The sequence below is a fragment of the Egretta garzetta genome, unplaced genomic scaffold, assembly GCF_000687185.1.
Source record: "Egretta garzetta isolate BGI_Z169 unplaced genomic scaffold, ASM68718v1 scaffold30, whole genome shotgun sequence".
NCBI classification, from domain to species: domain Eukaryota; kingdom Metazoa; phylum Chordata; class Aves; order Pelecaniformes; family Ardeidae; genus Egretta; species Egretta garzetta.
Genome location: NW_009258383.1, coordinates 5,349,600 through 5,355,920, shown reverse-complemented (window position 1 = coordinate 5,355,920; position 6,321 = coordinate 5,349,600). Strand labels below are relative to the sequence as shown.

The 6,321-nt window shown below is 41.1% G+C and overlaps 1 non-coding gene across 1 annotated transcript; it reads right to left on the bottom strand.

Annotated features, from left to right (window-relative positions):
* Positions 1 to 5,111: 5,111 nt before the first annotated feature.
* LOC118452629 lies at positions 5,112 to 5,276 on the bottom strand. Its single transcript, XR_004842426.1, has one exon. It is a non-coding gene; the product is annotated as a U1 spliceosomal RNA (small nuclear RNA).
* Positions 5,277 to 6,321: the final 1,045 nt, after the last annotated feature.

Here is a 6,321-nt window from a genome sequence, read left to right as displayed (position 1 = left end):
TTGTGTGTCCTGGAAGAAGACTTGGAAAGAAGTTTTGCTGGCTTCTTGAGGGAGGAAGATGCTGGTAAGGGATCACCAAAACACCTATGGATGAAACCACTTCTTCAAGTTACCCTCAGTTGCATGGCCAGTCTTGAGCACCAGGACTTGTATTAGATTGGTTTCATAATGGGAGATGGGATCCCACCCTTCAAGAATGTGAAGGGCATTGGAGAAGAGGAGGAAACAAGTAGGGCAAGACAGGTTAAAAGCTAAAGGCAGAACTGCAGCTCAAGCTTGCATGCAGGCAGTGATACTTGCTTGGAGGAAGCAGGAGAGTTTGGGACTTGGAGAAAAGTTTTGAGAGGTGTTGCGACTTAGGCTAGTTCCACAATCAGAAACTACAGTGTCCCAGTCAGTCTGTTGGGTGACATCCCTGCTGTAGAATATGATCCCCTCTCATGTAATGATAGCAGATAACTGCTTGAGAAGCAAAAGAGTGTGTACTCTCGGACTATCCATAGCTAAGAACACGCTTGCTGTCCCCTGATCTAACTTTGAAGTTATCCTGGCATTGAAAAGGGCTGGGATGGGTGACCTCCAGAGGTACCTCCCAACCCAAGTTCTCTGTGGTGGAGAAGGACGTGCTTAGCAATGATCAGTGACACAGGCAGAGTTGGTTTCGGAAACACATCTCTTAACTCCTTCTTTTCTTGCTACTCACTTGCAGCTGTTGTCCCAGATGTCCCAGTCAGCATGGTGACCACCAAGTGAAGAACATGCTGTTTTCAACCCAGAGGCTCTCCTGTGGTCAGTGCCATGGTCTGACTGAAGGGCTTGCCTGATGCAAGTCCAGGACAGAGCTGGTGCTGTGGCCTGAGGTGGTAAAGGTCTGCTGCTTGATTTTGGCTTAACACTCTAGCTCATCAGTGTTTTTAATATTTCCAGATAGAAGAAACTCCTCTTAAATGGAGCTATTTTTGTTTGGGATAAATCAAAAGATGATTTATGAAGAGTGGACATGTAAAGAGCTCAAAAAAGATAGTGCTGTGCTTCCTGAGCAGAGGGAGAGATGGGGGGCAGTAAGTATTCTTGCGCTTTGGGTTCGTGACTTAGGCCATATAAATGTGCTGCTCGTGATCAGGGCTGCTGGGGTATATTTACTCAAGAGGAAAGAACTATTGCTTGTCCAGGGCTGCTGGCACAATCAGGAGAGAGAAACAGTTATGGTGACTATTTCTTTGTATTCACAAGGGGAAAACAGATGATTTGGATAGTTCATCACTGTCTGGTACATGGTAATTCCATTCAAGTTGTAGATGGTCTGAATATAACATAATATAGCAGTAGGGTAATATAAAAATAACAGATACATGATTTCTTCTTCTTCATTTCCAAAGAGGAGCTATTATATTTATAATTACATAGAGCAATAGTACTTCTCTGGTTTCTTCAAGATCCATTACGCAAATTTCCTGCTCTGTTCTCATCCTCTTCCTCTGAGTGGCTATATTTTGCAGCTGAGCATTTAGAACTGCTTCTGCTTAGCGGACGCTCCAGGGTGGGATTTGTCCTATGACAGGAGGGATGAGCTGCCTTCCCCAGGAGCCCAGGGTTTGTGTCTTGAGTCACCTTCCGATGCAGGCTGTGACGTGCCACAGGCCTGCCACCACCAGTTACCCACAACAGGAACTATTTGCATCTTTCTGTCATTCCTGTCCCACATCCTGGTGGTGGGCGCTTAAGTTTTGCTGTCAGACAGAGTTGGTATGTGGCTAAGTTACATACCTGAACTCAGGAATCTTTTGGCATCCCAAGCCCAGTAATATATGCATCGCCTACGTGAAGGTATTTTACAGTTACACAGCATTAATCCTATCCCAAGGGTGCTGTAGGAATCTTATAGGGATCTTAATCAAGATCATGATACCTGTGGCATTAAAACACTGGAGAGTGACTGCATCTTCAGTTTTCAAAAAAAGAGAATTACAAATTCCCATTTTCAGTGCATGCTCTGGTGCCTGGCCAATTTGCCCTTAGGGCTGTAAAATAGGATTTTCAGGTTTCTGGAAGGAGAAGCAAGCTCAGAATTATATTTAAATCAGAGTAAACAGGAATGATGAGAATTTGATCCTGTTAGTTCTGAAACCTTTATCCATCATATATTCCATCTGGGTTTGGTAGAAACTAGTGCTTTTCAGTGCATTCATATTTTACATCACTGTCAGAAACCCTGGTTTTAATCTAAGAAGAGTGTGTCTTACAAAATAACCTTACCTGTGACACTTTCGCTAGAGACGTTTTTATACATTTCCCTGAAGTGCTGGCATGGACCGTCCTCCTAATCGTTCATACAAGCAGGATCTGGTGGATATTCTCACTGGGAAGGATTTATTTGAATAGAGTAGGTAAAAAATGGAAAGACAAAAAGAAAGCTCTGGAAATGTTAAGAAGATTGCCATGTTAGGTAAACTGCACATTGTTTTATGTGCCGTGGTAGGACATTATAAAATGATACAATAGAAGTACGAAAGATGTTCAAGGGATTTTTCCACTTAAACAATCTGTCTCGGTGAAGGAAGTTAACTGATCTTCAAAGCTGCATTTGCTATTCCTAAAACATGTTGCAGTTTCTTCCTCTTGGTGATGAGCCGTGCACGGTGTCTAAGTTGTCAATGTCATCAGCAAGTCTCAACTAACTGCAATCGCCATTCAGCGTTTTAGAGCAAAGAGGGAAAAACATCACTCTCAAATAAATCTTTCAAGACCATACATCGCAGCCAAGAGCCAGAGTTGCTCAACAGAAATGATGCCACAAGAAGAGAAAAATGGACCACTTCCATATGGGTCCAAAAGCGCCTGAGCTGCTTCGCTATCTCTGAAATGATAGGAAGGATATGGGGACTCATTGCAAATGCATTGAGAGTATCTGCATAATGAAGAAGATGCACAAAGGCATTAAGCAAGCAATTTTGGATTGAAGCCATTGAATTGTATTTTGAAATGGAAACGCAAAATGGTGTTACTCTGTTGCGATAACCTACAGTGTGCCAAACGTGCCAGTATGTAGCATAAGTTTGCTTTATCGAGGATGGACCCGGTTTCATTTAAAGCAGATTTAAATCTGGGGGGAAGCGGGTCTTTTCTCCCTCTTCCTCTACCTCTTCTATTACCAAACAATCAGTCTTTCACTTTGATTAAATTATTCCCTCCATGATAACATCTTATCTGTAGAATTTTATTCTCTTTGCCAGTTTTGGATCAGCATGGATAGTTCAAAGTAAAAAAATATGCAGGATAATTAATTTATTAACTAACTCATTCTCTAATTAATTCAGGATTTCTCAGCTTTTGAATCACTAAAACAATAGAAAAAAAGAAGATAAATGCTTTCTTATTAAATTGGTTAAAAGACTTTTCATATGTAAAATAAAAACGCTTTTATGTTAGCAGGTCTGTTATCTTGTCAATGAATGAAGGATTTACACATCTAATATTCCTTTCTGCTCATGAAAGAATAGATCATATGAAAAATGTAATTTGGAATGAATAATAATTTATCAGTTCAATGTAGTCTTGAGCTCAGCTTCCTAGGAAATAAGGCTTATACCACCATGATGTCTGTATGTGTCTTCATTCCTTCAGCCCACTATGGACATTTTCAATGTGATAGTCACAACTCCAATCAAATCTGGTGGAACTATTGACCTCTATTTTCCTCAAGTTTCAGGAAAAGAGTACCTCTTGTAACAAGAAGGCTGAAACTACTGCTCTCTATTGGAGAGAAGGCCACAGGATATGGCTGCAAAAAACTAAAATAGGGTAGAGCCTAAAGAATCCAAATTCCTATATTTGCTCACCAAATAATTTGTCTGCTTGAAGCTATCCATATTTTCTCTTCGGACCCCAGACTTCCCCATACTTATATGTACAACAGAAACATATACAGAGCCTTTGCCGTCTGGCTTGAAGCTATGGAGTTTATAATGATGTCTGGTGCTTGGGGGATTCCAGGTGGGTGGCAGCCAGGGGATCTGGTAATTTTTCATGCTGTAAGAGCTAACTGAAGGGGGGAAGATAATGGTCTTCTGTAGAGAGATGGATATGGGCTGGTTTTTCACCATCTCTCCCAGTACAAGAAGGAGGAGGCATTATGGGGCAGCCAGCAGGAGAAAGGTTCACAAGGAGGTAGATAGCACAGAGTCAAGTTGTGGAGATCCTTTCCTGGGATGCTGTGGATGCTAAAAACATTTCTTGGGTTTATTAACAACCAGCCATGTTCCACACTCAAAGGGGAGGAAAAAAAAAACCAACACTGAGAGATTCCTGGCTCAGGAAGTCTTTGAGATTTAAGTTTAGAGGGAGAGGAATTGTTCAGTACTGTTACTACCAGTTGTTTTCATTTGTGTGCTCTTGGCTATCTGCTTCTATGTTTTGGGGACTGGGTTTTATTTTCCGCATAAATGCCTTCCATTTATGTTATTTAGATTTGTTCTATGTTAGTTACAGTAGCATATTTTTATTGATAATTTTACTGCTTTCAAAAGACAAACCTCTTTAGGCTAATTTATTAATACTCAAAATAATGATTTTGCATAAGACATGTGAGGGGTCTAGGTGTCACCCCAGAGACAGCAGCTGCCCTTCCTTACAAGCTGGAGGCAGGACATCCATTTCTGCACCACCAGCTTCTTCTAACTGCTCAAACTCTTTTCCTGCCTTTCTAAGCAACACGTTGTCCACTGCACTCTTTTAGGAGAGGTGATCAGGGTATGCTGCCTTCTCAGAAGGATGCCTGTGGTCCAAGCACCATCCAGGGAGCCTATAGCACTTGTACCTCTTGTAAGGCATGCCACCAGGAGAAAAGGGGATGATGGAAGGCTGAAAATATGGATTAACTCTTCCTCAGCTAATTTGAGCAGTTGTGGGGATTTCACCATGCATTGCTCATTCCTGTGTTCCTCAGACTGGTCCCAGATGCAGACAGGGAACTGATGTGTGACTTGGAGGATACACTAGGAGCTGAGGTGCCACAGTGACTTCCTATGGAGCTTCAGCATCTTCTGCTGGTGGGTAGGTACTGGCCTGCCTTTTTTTTTTTACCCTTCAATTATTTTTAGTATTAGTCTTTTACGGGAAGAGAGTGAACATGGCCCAGTTAACCACAAATGGTGCAGCTGAATTTCCTGCTTTTGGAAAAATTAAAAATCAGCACTCTAGGAATGCAGGAGATGAGCCTCACCCTAGGAAAACCACCTCCTTGATGAGGCTGTCGTCTTTCCATGCTAGGTAAGTATCAATACTTAGAAAGAATATTGGAATGGATGTATCTTTGGTCTAACACAGTGTGGGTGCTCTTTAGATTTTGTGTTCAGATTTTGTGGTCTGGACATGAGAGTACTAATTGTGGGACTCACCCCCATTTCTGCATTTGGGTGGCAGCTTCAGGTTATATAAGAGATTTGGGGGCTTTTTTGGTAAATTATCACAGCATTTACAGCCCAGTTGCAACTGGGAATGCAACTGTTCTCTCTGCATCAAGATACCAAACCACCAGAAGGAAACAATGCAGTTTTCATTGGTGTTCTTTAAAATAAAATGTCATAGTATATCTGAAAGCTTGAACGTGATCATTTAAGCAATCACTGAATGCCACACTATGAGGTATATTAGGTGCATATGAAGTAGCTGTTCTGACAGTTAGAAAAGAGTAAATAGAAAAATATTCTGTACTTATGGAAGCAGTCTCTGGCAATGATTATTATTGCTTGAATAGTGCATACAAGAGCTGTTGGAAACACTAGACTGAACAGTAGATTACTTTTCATTTGACTACATTTATGCCTCTTCACTTCCGTGGCTGCAAGTAGGCTTTTGATCCCAGGGAGTCATTGGGGATGAGTCTTCTGCATCTAGCCTGCAAGATTTGCACTTCTAAGCATATATACGTAAGCACTTGCATACTTACAAGTCTGGAAGTCTTATACTTCCATAAGAATAAAAATACTAATCATTTACCATTCATATTCTCCATCCTGAAAAGTTTCAGTCATTCAGATAAAATGATGAGAACATTCCCTAGGTCAGGCTTTATCCTAATTAAATTAGCCTACTTACATTAGCAGCAAGAAATTCTTAAGCATACTAGCTAAGTGAGTTATTGGGCTAGTCAGGTAAAGAAAAATCTGCTCTTTCATTGACAAATAGACATTAAAAAATACAACCACTTTTGTCCTTTCTTGCTCTCACACAGGAAATTGTGCCTCCACAGAAATGAGCTGTGTGCAAATAATGATCAATGGTCATGATATGTAGAGAGCTGTTAGTCATAATCGTATTAAG